This window comes from Petaurus breviceps, unplaced genomic scaffold (genome assembly GCF_028583685.1).
Source record: "Petaurus breviceps papuanus isolate PSGF00001 unplaced genomic scaffold, PetGlider_PUasm1.0 90763, whole genome shotgun sequence".
Lineage (NCBI taxonomy): Eukaryota > Metazoa > Chordata > Mammalia > Diprotodontia > Petauridae > Petaurus > Petaurus breviceps.
Window position 1 is genome coordinate 4,878,507 of NW_027187340.1, and position 10,549 is coordinate 4,889,055.

The 10,549-nt window shown below is 37.3% G+C and overlaps 1 long non-coding RNA gene across 1 annotated transcript in view; it reads left to right on the forward strand.

Moving 5' to 3' along the window:
- The first annotated feature begins 113 nt into the window (after positions 1-113).
- LOC138146531 (uncharacterized) overlaps positions 114-10,549 on the forward strand; it is a 32,369-nt gene continuing 21,933 nt past the window's right edge. Inside the window, exons 1-3 of the long non-coding RNA XR_011164515.1 lie at positions 114-1,408; positions 4,469-4,567; positions 8,936-9,011. This is a non-coding gene — a long non-coding RNA (uncharacterized lncRNA). The remainder of the gene's footprint in view (positions 1,409-4,468; positions 4,568-8,935; positions 9,012-10,549) is intronic.

The window sequence follows — 10,549 nt, forward strand, 5'->3', positions numbered from 1 at the left end:
AATATAAATTAGAGGAAGCCGGGGTGGGGGTGGGAGGTGGGTGGTAGGGGAGGCGTGTGAACACTCTTATTGATCTGTTACTCCTAGAGATTCTTTCTATAGGTCCGAGTGCGTTCTATGGAGATTCCTAGTCTCACAGCGCACCCTAGTGGACCATCAGCGCCTCCTCACCTCCTGTCTTCACCCTCCTCCTCCCAAACCAGCCACTCGGTTCAATCTCCTCTGGCTTATTACAATCTGCAATATATTACTTTCTCCCAAAGTATTGACAACGTGCGAGAGACTCGAGTAACCCAGGGCGGCTTTCCTGTAATCAGCATATTTATTCACATTTATATGGAAGAAAAAAAATCTGGATTAAATCCCCGTGACCCATATTCATTTCCAGTGTCATTCTTCCTGGATCCTCTTTAAACCCACTCCACACTGCTTCTCTGTCTATTACATGCTAATTTAATTTTACTATGGACGATATTTTCAGCATTTGCTGAGGACAGTAAATTTTGTAGTTTATGTTATTTCACTTTTTATGACTTTTTAACACTTAATAAAATTTTATTAGAGCACTTTTGTGTTTACAAGGCCACAAAACTCTTGGCAGGTTGTCAGAAGTCCTTTTTATTATGATCCTACTGATATACTGCGAGTAATGAAATAATCATGTCCAGAAATGTATCAAAGGCCAGAGGGATTATCCAACTTAATAGCTCTACAGATGCGCTCAGAAGGATATGGACATGCAGCTCCCAGACAGGCTGGGAGAGAGAAGGAGGAGGCTGACCTGTTCATTTTTTTTTTTTTTTTACCATTTCCATTGCTTTCCTAAAAGGCTACATGCAAGGTCATGTGACTTTTTTGCTGTCTCAATAAAAAAAGAATTTATTCTTTTGCAAAATGTGCCTTTCTTTTAATTCTTCTTGTGTGGGCATTTAAGGCTCTTCTAGTGACTGTGGGGCTGGCTCAACATATCCCCAGCAGTTACTTTTCTCTTATTTCAAAGTATACTTTTTCTGTGGCAGTTAGTAGCTGAGAGTAACATTGCTGTTGAACAGCGCTGCTTCTGCAGCCACAGCAGAGGAAATGTGTAGGGGGGACCTAGGACAGCACAAGGGGCTTTACTGTATGTCTACACGTGCCAACAGTTGTTTTGTTTTGTATTTTTCCTGAAAAGGGGAGAGTGACTGGAGACTGATTTCTGCTCAGGTGTCCAGAGCCACAGTACAGTGATTATTTTTTTTCCTCTAAGGCTTGCTGTGCTAAGGACTGAGATACTGCAGCTGTTTTTAAGGTCATTCCCTTTTATTAATATATATGTACATATAGGTACATATATAAGGTCATTTAGCCTATGCTGTTAAGTTCATTGCATCAAAAGGAGGCCATTATACTTCCTGACCCTGAAAGCAAGGTGGGTGGCTTTGTTTTATAATTACATTTGCTGTCTTCGCTTTCATATTTTTCTTTCTGTTATTTCCGAAATACTGTGCCAAAGTGATAAAAGAGAGGAGTAATGGACTTATACATAGAGCAGTTTTGAAATTAATGTGGCCATATCCATAGCACGTGTCCTTCTAAACTTTGGCTTTGAAGGACGTTGGCAATCTTTTTCATAAGTCTGTGTGTGTTTCTGTGTGCTTATTCTGTAACATATCCAGATTTTTTAATCTGTCATTGTTTAAAAGAGCCTCTGGGAAGCTAGCAACTCAACTCTGGATAGTGTCCATCACACACATGTGTGCACTCTCCCGAAGGGATATACACAAGGCTGCTCATGTGGGTTCTTTTATTTTGACTTCAAGGGAGTGAGTGTTCATTGTGAGCTGTTTGCTATCCATGGAAAAACTGATGTTCTGGGAGTACATGTATGTTGAGTGGCCAGGATGTTCTAGGTTCAATATAGAACATATTAAAAACACAGTCCCTGCCTCACCCCTCTCCACTTAAAGCAGATTGCACTCTTATTAAGCAAGTTGAAATGCCATCTTCTTTCTATAATATTTTCTATGTGAATGTAGGGAGACTTTTTACGTTAGTTTTTTTTTCTTTTTTTTAAAGCAGGGATTGGTTCTTAGTTCTAAATTTGATATATTTTCCCTTATACTTTTTGTTGGTGGTTTATTTTTTTAGGTTTCTCGCTCTTTCTTTTTTCCTTTCTCCTCTCCCTTTCTCCTCTTCTCCTTCCTCCATATCTTCCTTCCTTCCTTTCTCTTCCTTCCTCCCTCCCTTCCTTCCTTCCTTCCTTCCTTCCTTCCTTCCTTCCTTCCTTCCTTCCTTCCTTCCTTCCTTCCTTCCTTCCTTCTCTCTTTCTTTCTTCCTTTCTTCCCTCCTTCCTTTCCTCTTTTCTTCCTCTCTCTCTCTCTCTCTCTCTCTCTCTCTCTCTCTCTCTCTCTCTCCTAGGAAAGGTACATACTCAAATTTTAGAACTTCTAAAATCAAGAGTATTTAAAACAGGGGCTTTGCAGTAAAAATGAGTATGCTAATTTTAATTCTGTTATATAGTGGGACAGAATCATCAAGTAAAATCTTATTTCAAAAGCTTTAGTTAAGCTTTTGAAAAGGCAACAATTAACAAAGTAAAAACTGATATTATTAGGTTATGTGGTAAAAATGCTTAAATTCAGTAAGGTTAATATAACAAGATCGATGTTTCCAATTTCAGCTCACAAAAGAAAGAGATGTGTATTAGTGTATGACAGTTGTCCACAGATTATTGATTATTCAATCAATGGAACGTCTAACAAATGTTATACTGATGGCCCATGCATGAAGGCTTTTGATGTTCTGCTAGGGTCTACAAGTGAGGAATGCTTCATTTTCAATCCTAGAGTCTAGGAAAATTATTCATGAAAAATAGGGACAAGCTAGTCAAAGAAGTGAAGTTGGAAAAGGGGCCTAGTCATGGTTATGAATTAAACATCAGTGGAGTCCTGATTTTAAATGTTTGTAATCTGGGACAAGCAGAACAAATCACACCTGGAATAAGTGCCAAAAACAGTTCAATTAAGGGAATGGGTGAGGGAAAGACAGTGGATGCTAATATTATGGTGGGGTAGGGCTGTAGTGGTAGATGGTGTGTGATGGGAAACTTGGGCCACTGCTGGGAAGATGGAGTACTATCTGGTAACGTCCTATTTTAAATAATAATTTTTGTTAATTAGATAGATTTTTTTTCCTACAAGGTACTTTCAATACCCTATAAATTTTATATCCCTGTGGCAAAGCACTGATCACCCCACCTTAGTTTTAATGCTTCTTGAGCTATAGGTGGAAATGAATTTCATTGGGGAGCGAAGGAGGAGAATCTGTTGAAACAACTATTTTGCAAAATTTCCTACTATTTTGTTCCAGTTGAGGATTATTTAGTGCTCTAAAGGTCCCTTTTTTCTGTTGGTGCTAGCCAACTGATTCTACAGACAGTTTTGCTGACAGGTTTAGATTATATAGATAATGGAATCATAGAGTGTTAGAGCTGGAAAGCATCTTGGAGGTCACCCTGATTTTATAGATGTACTTTTAGAATATGAGGCAAGGCGAAACATGCAAACTAATTAGTGTGGAACAATCACATTGACTATAATGAACACATAAATAAGCCTATACCCTACATAAAGTGTATTGACTTGTCATTCATTTCTGGGATTAGTATTTAAAATTTTACTTGTGAATTACATGGGTCTTACTCCATTTGCAAGTTCTTTGGGGAGAGCAACCCTTCATAAAGTCCTTTGTAATGCCTTTCTTTTCCACCCAAAATATCATGGTATAGGTTCCCAATAAATATTTGTTGATTGATTAATTGACATGATGACTCACTTAAAGCAAGAAAAGAAAAGCTTTTCTTTAATTAGGTATTATGTATTATAAATGATTTGGGTGGCTAGATGGTGTTGAGGATAGAGTACCGGGTCCAAAGTTAGGAAGACTCATCTTTATGAGTTCAAATCTAGCCTCAAATCTAACTGTGTGACCCTGGGCAAGTCCCTGAACTGTTTGCCTCAGTTTCCTCATCTGTAGAATGAGCTGGAGAAGGAAATGGCAAACCACTCCAGTATCTTTGCCAACAAAACCCCAGATAGGGTCATGAAGAGTTGGACATAGCTAAAATGATTCAAGAACAATAAATAACAGATGGCTTGGCCTCAACAGGTTTGTGGTTGTTTGGTTCCCTCTTTATCTTTTGGGTCTTTTTGTAGGTTTTTTTGTTTTGTTTTGTTTTTATCTTTTGTAGTCAAACACAAGCCCAGTGACAGAAATGAAACTGATCAACTCTAGGAATCTAGGACTATCACTGTTAAATCATGAGCATATTATTCAATGACTTACCTATTAAGGATGGAAGGGGATGCAGGAGAATCTCTACTTTTGTGTGTTTATGGTTTCCACTACTCCATGCAATATTTGAAAATTGCCAGAAGGGTAATCAGGGTAACTCTCTCCCTCTCTTTTCCCCCCTTCTTCTTTTGAAAAGGATAATCAGGATTGATCAATACTGACTCCAAAACATCAACTATCCCACACATAGCTGCATGGTGACTATGAATGAGGAACTTGAGAAGAGCAACTATAGGTAAGTGATGGAACAATTTCTCCTTTTGGTCTGAAATTCTCTGCCTGCTCTAACAATGCTAGTTCTCCCAGCAATCCCTCAAAGGTTTCTGGACCAGCACAGGGAGAACCAAAGTACCAGGCATTGATGGTCTGACCTAGACTCTTTACAATGCTAACAAGACATCATTATCACAAGGGTTCTTCACTTGGGGTCTGTTAATTAAAAGAATATTGATATCTGCATTTCAGTAGAATTAGTTTCCTATGTACTCCTATGTATTTTGTGTTATATATTTAAAAACATTATTCTAAGAAGGGACCCATAGGCTTCAACAAATTGCCAAAGGGTTCCATGATATGAAAATGGTTAAAAACCAATGATTATATGTATGTATGTGCATATATACATACACACATATGTATGTCTATATGTATATATTCACACTGCATAGTCCTAATCTAGAAAACTTCTCAAAGCTCAGAGTGGGGAAATATCTCTTCAGTGCTTTTCTTTGATGACAGACGCAGTTTTATACGGTTTCTAAACAAGAGAACCCATGAATCCAAAGAAGAAGTCAGGCTACTAGGTCTATCCACTAGAGAACATGAATTCCAGATTGAGTTTAAAATTGCGTAGCAGTTATTCTCCCCCAGTATAAATTTAAGCCAGTGACAATTATCTGGGCAAATATATTTGTGTGTATGTATATATATACAGTATATATAGATATATATACAAATGTACACACATATACACAAATATATGTATACAAATGTGTGTATGTATATACATATATTTGCCCAGATATTTTCTATATGTGTGTATATTATATGTATATGTACAATTATCTATATTTCTCCAGATAATTGTCATTATTTTACATTTGTACTATATATACATGATTATATAGGATAATATTATATCTAGAATTTCATATGTATTTAGTAGAAAGGACTTGGTCTTGGCTTTGGTGAGAACCTCCAAAAGCAAGTACAAAAGGAATTCCTCTTTAACCCATTTCCTTTGTGATTAGTTTGGGGGAGGAGCATAGCTCTTTCTTCTAAGATTCTGGAATTTTTCTATTGTTTTCTTGGCAGTAATGGCAGCAACAAGCATGGGCAATGATAACTAGAAAGGGGACCAGAGGTTACAACTTTCTGGCATTAGATTCATACTTCTGTTGCTGCCTTACTGTGTGATCTTGGGTAATTAATTTTCCTTTCTATATCTTGATTTCCCTTCATGCAAGATGAAGATAAACTGGGTGTGCCAAACCACTACTTAATAGGAAATAAAAAAGAGATGTTTAGAGAGGGCTTTGAACCCCTCCACAAAAGGCTATGAAAATAAAAGTTTTCTTTTATAGATTAATACTGTACAGTGTGAATATTTGACTTGAGCAGGTGAAGACTAAAAAATATAATCAACTGGGGAGTATAGTGCCACATTAGCAGCAGGTGTGTACAGTTTGTAATTAACTGTTTTGAAGCCCTGAAACCACGCCTAGAAAGAACGTTGAAAGAAATCAACCCACCTCATCACAGACATGAGTGTACAATACTATTTTTTCAAATTTTTGATTTATTTTATGAATTGAGGAAATTTGCCAAGTTATAGCTGGCTATTTTTTTTCAATGAGAAAAACTTGCATAGCTTAAAAAGAATATTTTCAAAAAAATGTTTTATAGGGTTAGAATGTATGATTTCCCTTCTTACATAACTTAAAAAAACAGCTTTGCAATAGCTGAAATCCACCAACCTGCAATAATTCACTTCAGATATGGGCTGAACCTTTTGTTCTGATGGAGTTTTGAGTGATCTTAGTTAGGCTGTGATGAAGCAAATAGCATCTCAACTCAAATCCAACTGGCTCCTTTGGTTTATTCCTCTGTTCTTGCTCCTAAAGTTTCAGGATAGGAAGATGATTGGAAGCAATAGTAACAAGCAAATCACTCAGTAACAAGGATGAACCTGGTTCATAGGCACCACAAGACTTAGATCAGTTGAAGTCAGGTTGCTAGGAAACATTAGCCATTGACAGCAACAGGAAGATGTCCTTGAGCATGGCTTCCCCCGTGGCTAGTATGGATGGGACTGGGTCACCCGGTGTTCATCTTTGTTTGGCAGGCATTGGCAATAAATTTTGAGATATCGAGTGGTGATTATTGGAGGATTTAACTTGCCTAAATTTTCCTACCCTATGTCCCTAGTTCTCTGTTGTGCTTTTCTTCACTCAATCAACAAATGATTTATTGAACCTTTACTAAGTCAGTGGTTCTCAAACTTTTGGGTCTCATAAACCCTATATATGCTCTCTTCAAAGATATTGAGAACCCCAACCAACTCTTTTATGTGGATCATATCTAGGCTACATTAGAAATGAAAACATTATGAAATTAGTTTTGACCTCTTTGACCCCCCCCATGCACTTGCAGATTCCCAGACCACAAGTTTCACAACCACTGTACTAGGTGACCCTCGGCACCACACTGTTGCGGGACTTACAAAAGAAGCATCATGTATGGCTCTTGCCCTCTAGGTACTTGCAATCCTGTTGGGAAGACAAGATGAAATCACATGTAACAAAAATGATCAATACAAGACAAAAAGTGTCAGCACAACATATAAATGAAGTTTGGAGAAACATGAGAAAGGACTGATGTTGTTCATAAAAGAGGTTAGACTTTATCTGGCCCTTGAAGGCTATTTAGGATTTATACAAGTGAAAGGAAATGAACGGGGCATTGTATTTAACAGGACAAAGATTAAGCAAAAGAATAGAGGTGAGGATGGGACTAGGAAGACACAGCAGAGGGCACAAGTGGGGCGGGTCTGAGAGGGTAAAGCGGGGTCAGATTATGGAAGATCTGAGGAGTTTAGACTTAATAGAATAAGAAATGGAGACCTATTTATGTTTTTGAATAGGAGAGTGAATGGATAATGATATAATGGAAAAAGTCCAGAATTTGGAGTCAGAGGGTCTGGGTTCAAGTTCAGACTTTGCCTTTTTTTATTTGTATCACCTTGTGAAAGTTATTTCTGCCCCTCTGAGCCTTGGTTTCCTCAGCTGTAAAAGAGGTGGTTGGATTACATGACCTCTAATGTTCCTTCTAGCCCTGGATCTATAATCCTCTGGTGTTTAAAGAAGCCTTACTTAATTATAAACATATACTGGAAAACTTAGTGATTCTGGGGCTAGAGAGGAGGCAGTTATAATTACCCCTTTGTGAATCTAGAAGAACCTGGAGCATAAAATGCAAATGAAGAACTGTATGGAAGAAATGTTCTCTTTTTCTTTCTCCTCTTTTCCCTCTTTTCTACCCTTTCTTCCTCTTGCTTTATGACATAGGCCTGCCAGTTAACCATTGCTAAGGTTTCTGTGATTCCCCAAGTGTAAAAAGCTTCATGAAACTTGGCTTAGGGAGAGGGAGTCCCTGTATTTACATGGCCACCATAGAGACAATTCTGTCACAATTAATAAGACTGAAAATATGATGCCTCATGGTTCTAAAAGATGATATCCAGAACTTTATTTTGCTTCTGTCCAGAATACAAGAGGGAGAATTATAAGAGACTCTTATTGAGAACTTGTATGATATATCAGCTAGTGTGAAGTATATGTAGGATTATTAAACTCTTGAATCTCAAAATATCTTCTTACTTTCACTTGGTAAATATTCACCAAAAATCTTGTGAGGACAAACAAGCAAAAAATTTTATTTGTTGCTAAAATATAATAAAACCTTGCATTTTAAAGGGACACTTTTTTTTGTAATTACAAAAAAAAAGTGTTCTATCATGTGAAGCTCTCCATTCTTTGTTCTCTGTGACTTCTGAGTAAGGAATAGGTCATTCTAATTTAACCTATGCAACATGAAGTAATAGAAAGATCACATGGCTCAAAGAGAGGAGGTCTGGGTTCAAATTCTATGTTCCCTAGTTATGATGGTTGGACCAGTCATTTTTCCATTCTGAGACTCAGGCCATTTAGGGTTGTTGAACTCTACTGAATTGAAAGAATACCAGACTTGGATTCAGACTTCTACTAGTGATTTGAACAGGGGCAAGTAACTAAGTTTTTCTATGACTCAGTTTCCTCACATCTAAAATGAGGGATAATAACACCTGTGTTACTTTTATTTAAAAAAAAAACAATATTTTCTTTGACAACATCTATACCAGTCTGACTTTTTCTACCTTGCTTTTAGTTATCTACCTCCTCAGAATTTGTCCTCTAAAAGGTTCCAAAAAGGACTTTTACAAAACAGAACTTAAGAATTATAAACTGATTTCAAATGGCATTTATCACTTTTCTCTCACCCTTTCTCACTTGTTTCTCCTTTCCAAGCCTTCCCATCATCATTCTTTTCTTCATCTCCTTCACAGCTATAGCTGCTCCTAAGATTCTGGGCCAGCCATTGCAGAAGGACCCTGTACCTGTCTGTCTTTACTGTTGACTCAGGTAAACCCAACATTAATTCACTACATGTCTGTGGATATAAAACAAATTGTCTTTTTAAAAAATTTATTTTAACATTCAGTTCAATTTTACTATATATAAACCACAATGCAACATATATACTCACATATGCAACACATAAATATAATATGTATTATAAATAATACAAAGCCACTGATTCAAACATGCTATGCGCACAGAGCTATATGTTGTACACATGTTACAGGTGTTCTGCATAAGCAAATACATGTGTAGATATGCATGCATATGCACACACATACATATATACCTTATGTTACATGTGTTTTTCTGACCAGCTAATCCTTGCTTTATATTTGGGCTAACACATGTCATCTTTATTACATCTAGAGAAAATAAAAGTGCATATTGTGTAAGCTGCATGAGAGCAGGGACCATATCTTATTTTCTACTTGTATCTCTCTCAGCCTAGCACTGTTAGCATAGTTAATAAGTGAGGACTCTATCAGGTGACCTGATTAGCCCTTCCTTCCCTCATCAAACAACAGGGGGTTTGACCAAAACAGCTGAAGGTATTTTCATTGGTGAAGATTTGATCTGAATTTAACTACTGGACAATTCTTTTCCAGGGACTACAGAATTAAATTAACTTGTCTTCTGAATTTTTTAGCCTCCATCTTTCCTTCCTTCCAACACTTGCTCCAACATTCTCCATTCTATGGTCATTCTAAATATAGATTATAGTTTTCCAGGTTGTGGTCTGGGTACAAGAAGGGTACTAATTTTGATTTGTCTCTTCTGGTTAGTCCTGGTGCTCAAAAGATAATACTTTAGAATAAATTAATGACTTTGGCTTGTTTCAATAGAACATAAATCTTTGTTTATTTATAATATATGTTATTTAATTAAAATATACTTTAAAATTTTCAGAAGATTTGTATCTTATCAGTTTACATTGTTATTTTGCCAACATTCATGGCAACCCTTTCCTACTTCTGGAGAGGATTTCATGCATTTCTGTGGCTAAAGAAATTAATCGCCTAGGGTGAAGAACTTCTTCAGACTTGGCCAGGCTGGTGTAGATAGAGATGGATGATAGAGAAGCAACGTGTCACTAGGTTTCTCTTTGAGACCTTTGCATCAGCCAGAACTTGGCCATTATTGCTATCCATTGACGGTCCAAAATCAATTTTATCTACCATCAAAAGTAGATTCATTCAGGCCACTAACTCAAGTTGAGGTTTTGGGGCAGGGTTATTTTTGTTTGTTTGTTTTTTGTTAACTTCCTTCCTTGCTTTCTTTCCTTTCTTTTTCCTCTCTCTCTCTCTCTCTCTCTGTCTCTGTCTCTCTCTGTGTCTCTGTCTCTCTCTGTGTCTCTGTCTCTCTCTCTGTCTCTCTCTCTGTCTCTCTCTGTCTCTGTCTCTCTGTCTCTGTCTCTCTCTGTCTCTCTGTGTCTCTGTCTCTCTCTCTCTGTGTCTCTGTCTCTCTCTCTGTCTCTCTCTGTCTCTGTCTCTCTCTGTCTCTCTCTGTCTCTCTCTCTCTCTGTCTCTGTCTCTCTCTCT